This window comes from Ornithorhynchus anatinus, chromosome 2, assembly GCF_004115215.2.
Source record: "Ornithorhynchus anatinus isolate Pmale09 chromosome 2, mOrnAna1.pri.v4, whole genome shotgun sequence".
Classification (NCBI taxonomy): Eukaryota; Metazoa; Chordata; class Mammalia; order Monotremata; family Ornithorhynchidae; genus Ornithorhynchus; species Ornithorhynchus anatinus.
The window spans coordinates 25,225,202-25,237,772 of record NC_041729.1 but is presented as its reverse complement, the minus strand read 5'-3'; the positions used below and the strand labels follow the sequence as shown (position 1 = coordinate 25,237,772).

The 12,571-nt window shown below is 47.9% G+C and overlaps 1 non-coding gene across 1 annotated transcript; it reads left to right on the top strand.

Moving 5' to 3' along the window:
• Nucleotides 1–7,828: 7,828 nt before the first annotated feature.
• Nucleotides 7,829–7,965, top strand: LOC114809911. The gene has a single exon (XR_003757682.1). It is a non-coding gene; the product is annotated as a small nucleolar RNA SNORA7 (small nucleolar RNA).
• The last annotated feature ends 4,606 nt before the right edge of the window (nt 7,966–12,571 follow it).

Here is a 12,571-nt window from a genome sequence, read left to right as displayed (position 1 = left end):
CCTTTTATTCATCCCCCCTTCCAGCCCCACAGCACTCACGTACGTATCTGTAATATATTTACTTATCTTAATGCTCATCTCCCCCTCTAGACTGTAAGCTCGTTGTGGGCAGGGAGTGTGTCAGTTTGTTGTTATATTGTACTCTCCCAAACGTTTATTGGAGTGCCTTGCACACAATAAGCACTCAATAAATCCAACTGACTGACTGGATGAATGAATCTGGGAAAACCAACCTCAGCTTGCCTTTTAGGAATTTCCAGGCGAAAAGAGGCAAATGAGAAGCAATGAGGTCTAGCGGAGAAATCACGTAGTAAGAGGAACTGGGTTCTAATCCCGGCTTGCCACTTGTCTGCCGTGTGACCTCGGGTGAGTCACTTAACCGGTGTGTGCTTCAGTTTCCTCATCTGTAAAATGGGATTTAAGACTGGCAGCCCCATGTGGGACAGGGACTGGGTCCAACCTGAGTATCCTGTACCTACTCTAGCACATAATACTGATAGTATTCGTTAAGTGCTTACGATGTGTCAAACACTGTTCTAAGTGCTGAACGCTGTTCAAAGCTCTGGACAGTGTCTGGCACATAGCCCGTCATTTGAATGGTGTAAATAACCATCATCGTGGTTATTCAGTATCTCCCAGAGTGGCCTCATACTGCTTTTCGGGACCACGGAAATCACTTGTTTAACCGAGCTGATGAATGGGAAAACCATCGACCGGCTGGACGGAAGGAATGCTTTAGAGACACAATGAAGCAAAACATTCACATCTCTAGGATCCATCCTTTCCTCTCCATCCAAACTGCTATCACGCTGATCCAAGGACTTGTCCTGTCCCGCCTTGACTACTTCCCCGGCCTCCTCACTGACCTCCCAGCTTTCTTGTCTTCAGCCCCTCCCCTCCCCCTGTCCATACGTCACTCTGCTGCTCAGATCATTTTTCTAAAACGTCATGCTGTGTGCGGCCTTTTCACTTGTCAAAGTCCTCCACTGCTCGCCCATCTATCTCCGTGTCAAACAGATATTTTACCATTGGCTTTAAGGCACTCATTCAATTCTCTCGCTCCTAGCTATCCTCACTCCTCTCCCACTACCAGCCTAAACACTTACACTCGATAGACTGTAAGCTCGTTGTGGGCAGAGAATATGTCTATAATTCATTCATTCAATCATATTTATTGAGCACTTACTGTGCGCAGAGCACTGTACTCCCGCTTGGGAGAGTACAATATAACAGTAAACAGACGCACTGAATTGTACTCTCCCAAGGGCTTAGTCCAGGGCTTTGTACCCAGTAAGTGCTCAATAAATACAACTGACTGACTGACATTATAATATGTACCTATCTACAAATTGTATATCATAGAACATTCATTTACATTAACTTCTGTGTACCCCTCTAGACTGTAAGCTGACTATGGGCGAGGAACGTGTTCACCAACTCTGTCGCACTGTGCTCTCCCAAGTGCTTAGCACTGTGCTCTGCACACTGTAAGCGCTCTGTAAATACCCTTAATGATGACTACTGTACTATATATAAAATATTGTACAACTGTATTGTACAAGCCTATTATTCATTAGCACATACGAAGAACACTAAAGTATGGCCAAGCGGATGAATTTGGTTAATTACTGGGGCGTGAACATCTAATTCACCTATTGCCCAAGTCCTGCCTCTGGGCCTTGGAATGCCCTCCCTCTTCATAATCAACGAACAATTACTATCCCCGGCTTCAAAGCCTTATTGAAGGCACATCTCCTCCAGAAGGCCTTCTTCATCTCCCTTCCGCATCGCCCCGACTTGCTCCCTTCATTCATCTTCAGCGTAGCTCAGTGGAAAGAGCCGGGGCTTGGGAGTCAGAGGTCATGGGATTGAATCTCTGCTCTGCCACTTGTCGGCTGTGTGACTGTGGGCAAGTCACTTCACTCCTCTGGACCTCAGTTCCCTCATCTGTAAAATGGGGATTAATACTGCGAGCCTCATGTGGGACAACCTGATTACCCTGTATCTACCCCAGCGCTTAGAAAAGTGCTCTGCACATAGTAAGCACTTAACAAATACCAACATTATATTATTATCTCCCCCGCCCACCCCCACGACACTGATGTACATACCTGCAATCTATTTATTTACTTCTACTAATGTCCATGTCCCCCTCTGGACGCGATTAGACTGTAAGCCCGTCAAAGGGCAGGGACTGTCTCTATCTGTAACCGAATTGTACCTTCCAAGCGCTTAGTACAGTGCTCTGCACATAGTAAGCGCTCAATAAATACTATCGAATGAAGAAGCTCGTTGTGGGCAGGGAATGTGTCTGTTATATTGTTATACTGTACTATCCCAAGCACTTAGTACTCTGCACAGGGGAAGCGCTCAATAAATACGATCGACCGCGTGAGATAATCTTCTAGGTTATGGGCCCGTTGTGGGCAGGGATCGTCTCTGTTGCTGAATTGTACTTCCCAAGCCTTTAGCCCAGTGCTCTGCACACAGTAAGGGCTCAATAAATAGGACTGAATGAATGAACGAATAATTCAGTACGCTTTCCACTTCATAGGCTATGGGCTGAGAAACGGCAACTGGTCTGACTGGGTTTTGGCAAACTTAGCCTGCCCTCTTGTGTCTGGCTAGATGCCTACAGCACGAGGAAGCAGCGTGGCTCAGTGGAAAGAGCCCGGGCTTGGGAGTCAGAGGTCGTGGGTTCGAATCCCACCTCCGCCTCCTGTCAGCTGGGTGACCGTGGGCAAGTCACTTCCCTTCCCTGGGCCTCGGTTCCCTCATCTGTCAAATGGGGATGAAGACCGTGAGCCCTACGTGGGACAACCTGATTAGCTCGTATCCCAACGCTTAGAACAGTGCTTGGCACATAAAATAAATGAATGGTGGTATTTGTTAAGCGCTTACTAGGGGCAAGGCACTGTTCTAAGCGCTGGGGGATGCAAGGTGATCAGGTAGACCCACGTGGGGCTCACAGTTTTAATCCCCATTTTACAGATGAGGTAACGGAGGCACGGAGAAGTGATTTGCCCAAAGTCGCACAGCTGGCAAGCGGCGGAGCTGGGATTAGAACCCACGACCTCTGACTCCCAAGCCCAGTGCTTAACAAATGCCAACATTATTATTATTATTGTATGGACACCTGCCAGATTCCAGGCCCTCCAGACTCTGTTCTTCGCTTGTTCACTCACCAGAACCTACCAAATCAAGAGGGAGAACCGCCTTTCTCTTAGAAGGGCAACACGTCTTTTGAAATCAATCATATTTATGGAGTGCTTACTGTGTTCAGAGCACTGTACTAAATGCTTTGGAGAAGCAGCGTGGCTCAGTGGAAAGAGCCCGGGCTTGGGAGTCAGAGGTCATGAGTTCGAATCCCAGCTCTGCCACTTGTCAGCTGTGTGACTGTGGGCAAGTCACTTCACTTCTCTGGGCCTCAGTTACCTCATCCGTAAAATGGGGATTAAGACTGTGAGCCTCACGTGGGACAGCCTGATGACCCTGTACCTACCCCAGTGCTTAGAACAGTGCTCTGTACATAGTAGGCGCTTAACAAATACCAACATTATTATTACTAAATGTGTGGGAGAGTACAATGTAACAGAGTTGGTAGACATGTTCCCTGCCCACACCGAGCCCACAGATGAATGGAAACAGAGAAGCAGTGTGGTCTAGTGGATAGAGCACGGGCCTGGGAGTCAGAAGGACCTGGGCTCTAGTCCTGGCTTTGCCAGCTGTCAACTGTGTGACCTTGGGCAAGTCACTTCACTTCCTCTGTGTTTCACTTACCTCGCTGTAACATGTGGATTACGACTCTAAACCCCATGTGCGCTGTGGATTGGGTCCAACCTGGTTACCTTGTATCTATTCCAGTGCTTAGAACAGTGCTTGGCACCTAGTATGCGCTTAGCAAATACCATTAGAAAACCTCACACTCAAGCGGCTCTGCTTGCCTCTTACAGAATACTTACTTCTCCCTCCAAACTGGCTTGGTAGCCGTTCTTTCCCGGTCCCTCCCTGGTTCTGACTCCTGGCTCCAGCTCCCTGCAGAACCGGAGGGTTACAGCAAAACTCATGGTTTAGTGGATAGAGCACAGGCTTGGGAGTCACAGGGACTTGGGTTCTAATCCTAACTCCACCACTCTCCTGCTGTGTGACTTTAGGCTAGTCACTTCACTTCTCTGTGCCTCGGTTACCTCATCTAGAAAATTCAGTCAGTCAGTCAGTAGTATTTTTTGAGCGCTTACTGTGTGCAGAGCACTGTACTAAGCGCTTGGAATGTACAAATCGGTAACAGATAGAGACAGTCCCTGCCCTTTGACGGGCTTACAGTCTTATCGGGGGAGACGGACAGACAAAAACAGTAGCGATTAATAGAATCAAGGGGATGAACATCTCATTAAAACAATAGCAAATAAATAGAATCAAGGTGATGTACATCTCATTAGCAAAATAAGCAAAATAAGCAAAAATTAGCAGAATGGGAATTAAGACTGGGAGCTCCACGTGGAACATGGATTACATCCACTCTGTTGAGCTTGTAACTACCCCAGCTCTGAAAACAGTCCTTGACTGTTTTAACAAATACCATCGTTATTATTATTACAGAATTGCTAGTACATTTTCAGCTTCCCTGCCTGAAGCCCAGGTAGACGTGATTGTTTGAGACATACGTCACTGAAACCTCTTTCAGATGTCTAACAGGTATCCCATTGAAATGAAATTCCCTACAGCATACCTTTGCCTGGGACTCCTTAAATGGGTCAGTCTATATCAGCTACACAAATATGGGGAGGCAGTCGGGGTAGTGGAAAGATTACAGGACTCGGAGTCAGAAGAACTGGGCTCTAGTCCCAACTGTCACTTAACCTCTCTCTTGGCCTCACTTTCCTCATCTGCAAAATAGGGGCAAGATAAGTGTATGAAGGGGACTGTGCCTAATCTGATACCCTTGAATCTATCCCAGTGCTTACAATCCTTATAATCATCATCATCATTACTGGCCTTTACTGAGCACTTACTATGTACAGAACACCTAACTAAGCACTTGGGAGAGGACAGGGCAACGGAGTTAGCCTATACGTTCCTTGCTCCCAACAAGCTTACCGTCTAAAGGGGAAGAATAGTAAGTGTGCTTAATGAAGTCATAAATTAATATTCTAGGCCCATGGTCCCGGACCCTGAGAGAAGTTAGGTTGGGTCTAAACAAAATCAGGCAAATAAGAATGTCAGTGAAGTTAAAAAAACACCATCCCCTTTGCTGATCTTGAATGTCCTCAGGCTGTGAGCATTTCTGGCACTAAGCACGTCCCCTCACTGACCGGGGTATATTAGGACAAGGCTGATAAGAATGAGGTTTCTGTCTCATGGCAATCTACCAGCTCAGATTGGGAATGAAATCAAGCCGACATCACCACGTTAACGAAATCAGTCAGCCTGTCCTGCCAAATGCGATTTTCTTCCCTGGGTTTCTAGCAGTTATTTCTTTCCCCTGCCCTGGTTGTTTGCAACCCCTGCAGGTTTTCAGCTGGGCTTAGCCAGTCTCTGGCAAGGATCACCGGCTCCGTCCCACCGACCCGGCTTCCTTTACGTGTCCCTGGGAGGGGGCCCACCAGAAACGTCCTCGCCGCCGGCCCCACGGACAGCTGGACGTTTCTTGGAGCCCATCCACTGTTGTCCGGATCAGGTGCTTCCTGCCCCGGCCTTCTGCTTCTCCCTGATAAGCTCCATGGGGAAGCTGCATCCCCATCTGGGGAGAGCTGGTGGCCCCCAGGACCCCGAGAGGGTCGGGAACCGAGGAGTTGGGAAGTTGGGAAGCTGAGGAGGTAGGGGGCTGCGGAGGTGGGGAACTGGGGGAGCTGAAGACCTGGAGATCAGGGGTGCTTTGGAGCTGTGGAGCTGTGAAGGTAGGAAGCTGGGGACCTGTGGGGTTAGGGGGTGTCACAGTTGTGGAGAAGGGGAACCGGGGGGCTGTGGAGCTGTGGAGGGTTAGAACTGTGGAACTGGGAGGTCCAGGAACGAGGAGTGGATCGGCAATACGTCCAACCCCAGATCCCGCCAGAGGCAAGGCCGGAAGCCTGCACGGAAGGACTTTCAGGCCCGCAGGCTTGTAGTGTCCAGAGGAAACAGCCTGGGAGGGAGGTAGGGCCCGGGAAGGAGGGTCTGCTGCACTTATCTCGGGCTCCACCTACAAAGGGAAATCCCAGCAGACACTGACTTGGTCTAGCGAAGGTGGAAGATGGGTTGAGGGAAGAACAGGAGGAGGGAAGGAGGAGATGGGGACAGGGAGGGCACGCACCAAAGTGGGGAGGAAAGGGCAGGCCAAGGAAAGAGAGCAGAGAGAGACAGACAGAAAGGAAAATACAATCAAGGATAAGCCAGAGTCTCAAATACCGCAGTGGGCCTGAAAACAGGAAATATTGTCCGCCCAAGCGGATGGAGTTTGCTTGGCCACAGTGTGGTAGTGACACTTTGGCTTGGTTTGGCTCTGCTCTTTTCAGCTGAACCCAACCCCCTGACCAGCAGCACCATCTGTTTTCTCTCTGCAGGCTCTCTCTCTCTTTCTCTCTATCTCTCTACATATGCATATGTCAGAGGCATTTGTATTGCCTCTTGTGTAGGGAAGGATGAGAGAGAGACAGAGGGAGAATCCTTCCCTACACAAGAGGTAATGCAAATGCCTATGACGTTCTCATCTTATGCAAGATCTTGGAGTTATGACAAGACACCACCCTGCATCCCATCCTTTTTTTTAACGGTATTTGTTAATAATAATAATAATGTTGGTATTTGTTAAGCGCTTACTATGTGCAGAGCACTGTTCTAAGTGCTGGGGTAGATACAAGGTCATCAGGTTGTCCCACGGGAGGCTCACAGTCTTCATCCCCATTTGGCAGATGAGGTCACTGAGGCCCAGAGAAGTGAAGTGACTTGCTCACAGTCACACAGCTGACAAGTGGCAGAGCTGGGATTTGAACCCATGACCTCTGACTCCCAAACCCAGGCTCTTTCCACTGAGCCACCCTGCTTCTCAAGCACTTACTATGTGCCAGGCACTGTTCTAAGCACTAAGGTAGATGCAACATACAGTATACAAGATTATCAGTTCCTATCCCTCATGGGGCTCACAGTCTAGGTAAGAGGAAATAGGATATAATCCCCATTTTACAGATGAGGAAAATGAGGCTCAGAGAAGTTAAACGACTTGCCCAAGGTCACGCAAAGGATAAGTAGAACCGGGATTAGAATCCGGCTCTTTCTTCTAGGCCCTGCTGTTTCTCGTCCCTGCCCTACCCTGGGATTCCCTCTTAGTGGAGAGACCCAGCTAAGATATGAGAAGCAGCGTGGCTCAGTGGAAAGAGCTCAGGCTTGGGAGTCAGATGTCATGGGTTCTAATCCCAGCTCCGCCACTTATCAGCTGTGTGATTTGGGGCAAGTCACTTAATTTCTCTGTGCCTCAGCTCATCTCTAAAATGGGGATTAAGACTGTGAGCCTCACGTGGGACAACCTGATTAGCTTGTATCAACCCCAGTGTTCAGAACAGTGCTTGGCATATAGTAAGCACTTAACAAATACCATCCAAAAAAAAAAAAAGATGAAGACACTAGAGTGGAAAAAAGAGGGCTTACTTAAATGTGCCTAGACTAGAAAGGGCAGAGGGAGCCCTTGTATCTTGTCCCTGCTTCCTCTCCCGGTGCCCTCTCTCTCCCTCTCTTCCCCCTCTCCCTCTTACTTAGGCTGTAAGCTCCATGCAGGACAGGGACTGTGTACAAACTAATTAATTTGTACCTACCCCAGCATTTAGAACACTGTTTGACACATGGTAAGTGTTTAACTCCCCTCTCAGGGTTGCAGCTGGAGAGTTTCCAGTACTCTACCAGTCTCGACTAGGGAGGGAGAGTCAAGCAGAGGCCTGTCCATTCCATTCCTAGCTTGGCCAGTGGCTAGCCAGTGGAAGGCAATCTGCACGAGTCAAAACTCACCTGTGCTGGGCAGCAGCGGCACGGGAGAGAGTCGAGAGTGGAGACTCGAGTTTACTGCGCGGAAAGGGGCAACGGTAAACCGCTTCCATATTTTTACCAAGAAAACTCTATGGATCCACTACCAGAGCGATTGCTGATGGAGGTGGGGCGTTCTGGGAGAGATGTGTCCATGGCGTCGCTATGGGGCGGAGGTGACTCGAAGGCATAAGGACACACAAGTGCTTAACAAATACCATTGCCATAAAATGTAATACCATTAAATACCATTGTTCCTGGGAGTTTCTATTTCACAGGTGAAGTAAATGAGGCCTCGAGAAATGAAGTGACTTGCCCGAGGTCACACAGACAAGTGGCAGAGTGAGGATTAGAACCCAGGTCCTTCTGATTCTCAGGCCCATGCTCTATCCACCAGACCACGCTTCTTCTCGCTACTGCTAACATTAACATTACTAAATAGAATTAGTACCACTATGGCAACTGCTATAGGAAGGGGAGGATTCAGTGATGGCTGAGGCAGGTGATCGTCTGCCTGCCAGGACGTTACCACCATCCATTCTTCCCTCTTGGGCAGTGACTCTTCGTCTCCACCCACCCAAGCGCGGCGGAGACCGCAAGAGAAAAGCACCATTAAATTTTATCACAAAATATCAATTCCTTCAGGCCCTGCGATGGGCCTGGCTCACTGGTCTCTTGCAGCATGGCGTCGTGGATAGAGCCCGGGCCTGGGAGTCCGAAGGTCGTGGGTTCTAATTCCCACTCTGCCAATTGTCTGCTGTGCCACTGTGGGCAAGTCCTTTCACTTCTCTGTGCCTCACTCACCTCATCTGTAAAATGGAAATCGAGACTGTGAGTCCCACGTGGGATGTCCAACCTCATTTGCTTGTATCCCCCCAGGGCTTGGTACAATGCCTGGCACATAGTAAGTGCTGAACAAATACCATGATAATTATTATTATAAACATCTATCAGGCTTCTGGTGAGGGAGAGAAATCACAGCCATGTTTCACTCCTCATTGAACACCTGCCCTCCAGATTGCCTCAGATTCAGCCACTCTCCATTAATCAATCAGTGGTATTTACTGAGCGCTTACTATGTGCTGAGCACTGTATTAAGGGCTTGGGAGAGTACAATATAACAGAACCAGTGGACACGTTCCCTATCCATCAAGAGCTTACTTACAGTCTAGAGGACAAGCTTACAGTACACAGTCCATTCCCAAGTTCCATTCCCAGGATGTCTACCTTGCTAGAGGAAGTCTTATTAATAATAATAATTGTATTTGTAAAAGTATGCCTTACAACCCCAGAAAGCTGTTTCAGGACTCAAGAGACAAGAATTAAAACTAGAACAAACCCCAAGAAACTGGACAATTCCACGGTCATCCCAAATCAGGGGTAGCTTATTCAAAGATGATCTCTCATCAAACTGAAAAATATCTACACAAAGGAACTGTAGACATATTTGCTTTAAAGAAGCTTACCACCTCAAAGACACAGAAGAAATAAACTGTCACCCAAAGAGACAAGTGATTTGGTAAAAAAAGTCTTTTGGGGAAAATAAATTTTTCCATTTTGCTCAATTTTCTTCAACCAAAAACAGAGGAAAAGAGGAGATATTGCTGAAAATGTCCCTCTTCTACACATAATAATAATAATCATGTTTGTATTTGTTAAGCACTTACTATGTGCCAAACACTGTTCTAAGCGCTGGGGTAGATACAGGGTAATCAGGTTGTCCCACGTGAGGCTCACAGTCTTAATTCCCATTTTACAGATGAGGTAACTGAGGCACCGAGAAGTGATGTGACTTGCCCAAAGTCACACAGCTGACAGATGGCGGAGCCAGGATTAGAACCCATGACCTCTGACTCCTAAACCCGTGTTCTTTCCACTGAGCCACGCTCCATGTCCCCCATATTCCCATCTCATGTGAGTTTAGAATACATTTGTCTGGTCTAATGACTGGTCAGGGAGAACCAACCCCTGATTTTCCTCCTCTAGATTGTAAGCTTGTTGTGGGCAGGGAATGAGTCTACCAACTGTGTTGTTTTGCACTCTCCCAAGTGTTTAGTTTAGTGCTCTGCAAACAGAAAGCTCTCCACTGATGAACTGATTGCTTGATTCACAGTTCTCCTATAACATAGAACATTAAACAATCTTCCTATACTCACTCCCAAGCCCACCTGGTTCTTCCAACCTCATGTCTTGCTACATCCATACAGACTTAATTTTTTTTCTTTTATGGCTTTTTTTAAAGTTTTGACTATATGCCGAGCACTATCCTAAGTGCTGGGGTAGAAACAAGCTAAGTGGGTTGGACACAGCCCATGGCCCACTTGGGGCTAAGAACCTTAATCCCCATTTTACAGATGAGGTAACTGAGGCACAGAGAATTGAAGAGACTTTCCCAAGGTCACACAGCAGAAAAGTGGTGGAGCTGGACGTTCTTTCTGCCAGAAGAATCAGTCAGTCAGCCAATAGTATTAATTGAGTGCTTACTATGTGCAGAGCACTGTACTAAGTGCTTGGGAGGGTACTGTAAAACAGAATTAACAGCCACGTTCCCTTCCCATAACAAGCAAATCGTCTAGAAGGGGAGAATGTTTCCTAATTCTTCCATTGAGTCTCAACCACCACAGTGAGAGAAAACATGTGTTTTAGCAGAATTGAGGATGTCAAGACATTCTGCCTTAATTACTTCTTGTCCTCTTAAGGCTCGCTCTCTGGGGGTTTCACAGTGTTTCTAAGATAGGATGGTCAGATTTCAGTTTTGATAACACCAGACACTGTCTCTTTATATCACATTAGAATGTGATAACAAAAATCCAGTATTTGGTTGATTTGAGAAAATTTCAGCAAGTAATGCTAGGCATTTTCTCATCACAAAAAGTATTTTGGGTTTAGCACAATGTCTCCTTCTCCAGTTGGGAAAAAATTTGTTCAGAAGGCAATCCTTTTAAGAGGAACACTGGGATTCTCTACTATAAGCGGGGTCTTGGACAGGCACCACCAAAAAGCACCTGTGGAGGAAATGAGTTGGGGACAGGAGAGACTCCCGTAGAAGGAACAGGGGTCAACGGGGGGGAAACACTCACCAAAGCACCACATTTGAACAGCCCGCAACATCTAGAATGCAGAATTAGAGGAGGCTCTTCTCAATCTTCTTTCAGAGCCTGGTACTTGCCTTCTTCCTGCAGTCCAAAGACCCCAAATTGTGGAGGGAAGGGGGTGGCGGGAGGCAATCTCAAATTCAAGAACCCACCATCCACCTGAGTTCCCCTATCCTTCACTGTCTCCTTTCCCCCCTTCTCCTCCACTCATTCACTCCTTCTCTTTGTGAGCTTAGAACTGCTGTCTGAGAGAGTCAGAGATCTCTGTCCATAGGATACTGGGATATGGACGCAGGCCTACCACCCCTCAGAGGCTCAAATGGACTCTCGGAGAGATGAATCATTTCCTCCGCCACTGCAGGTTTCACTCCCTCTAGAATGTGAGTTCATCGCGTGCAGGGAACGAGTCTACCAACTCTGCCAAATTCTACTCTCCCAAGCTCTCTGCACACAGTAAGTGCTCGATAAATACCGTTGATTGATTTCCTCTTGTTTGACGCTTAAACCTGGGAGAGGATTGAGGAAGTCCAGTTGGTCAGAGCCAGTGGGGAGGGGAGGACTTCCTGCCCACCGTGGCCACCGCAACCTCGGGTCTGGACGATGATCCCCTCCCCTCCTAGCTTCCTCTGCAGCCCCAGCACGACACCACCCGGAACATCCGGTTCCTTAACCTGGGACAACCTCAATCCCTCAGGCTGGGTGGGCCTAACCTCCTTTTCTGGTCCCGTATTTCCCTGGTTTGAAAAGGACAGGGGAGAAAGCAGGCCGAACAATGGAAGAGGAATATTTTCCTCAAATCATGGCTCTTCCTTTCATTTATTCATTCAGTCACAATTATTGAGCACTTACTGTGTGCAGAGCCCCGAACTAAGTGCTTGGAAAGTATAATTCGGCAACAAATAGAGACAATCCCTACCCAACAACGGGCTCACAGTCTAGAACGGGGGAGACAGACCACAAAACAAAGCAAAACAAGTAGGCAGGCATCAATAGAATCAATATAAATAAATGGAATTATAGATATATACACATCATTAATAAAATAAATAGAATAATAAATATGTACGTATATATAAAGACGTGTCGTGGCATGGGGATGGGGGGTAGAGCAGAGAGAGGGAGTTGGGGCGATGGAGAGGGGAGGAGGAGCAGAGGGAAAGGGAGGGCTCAGGTTGGGAAGGTCTCCTGGAGGAGGTGAGCTTTCAGTAGGGCTTTGAAGGGGGGAAGTGTGCTATTTTAGCAGATGTGAGGAGGGAGGGCATTCCGGGCCAGAGGTAGGACATGGGCCAGGCGCCGACAGCGGGACGGGCGAGAACAAGGCCCAGTGAGGAGGGTAACGGCAGCGGAGCGAAGTGTGCGGGCTCGGATGTAGAAGGAGAGAAAGAAGGTGAGGTTGGAGGGGGCAAGGTGATGGAGAGCTTTGAAGCCAATAGCGAGGAGTTTTCCTCATTCCTCAGAGTCACCTCAATTAGGCCAACTGCTTTCCT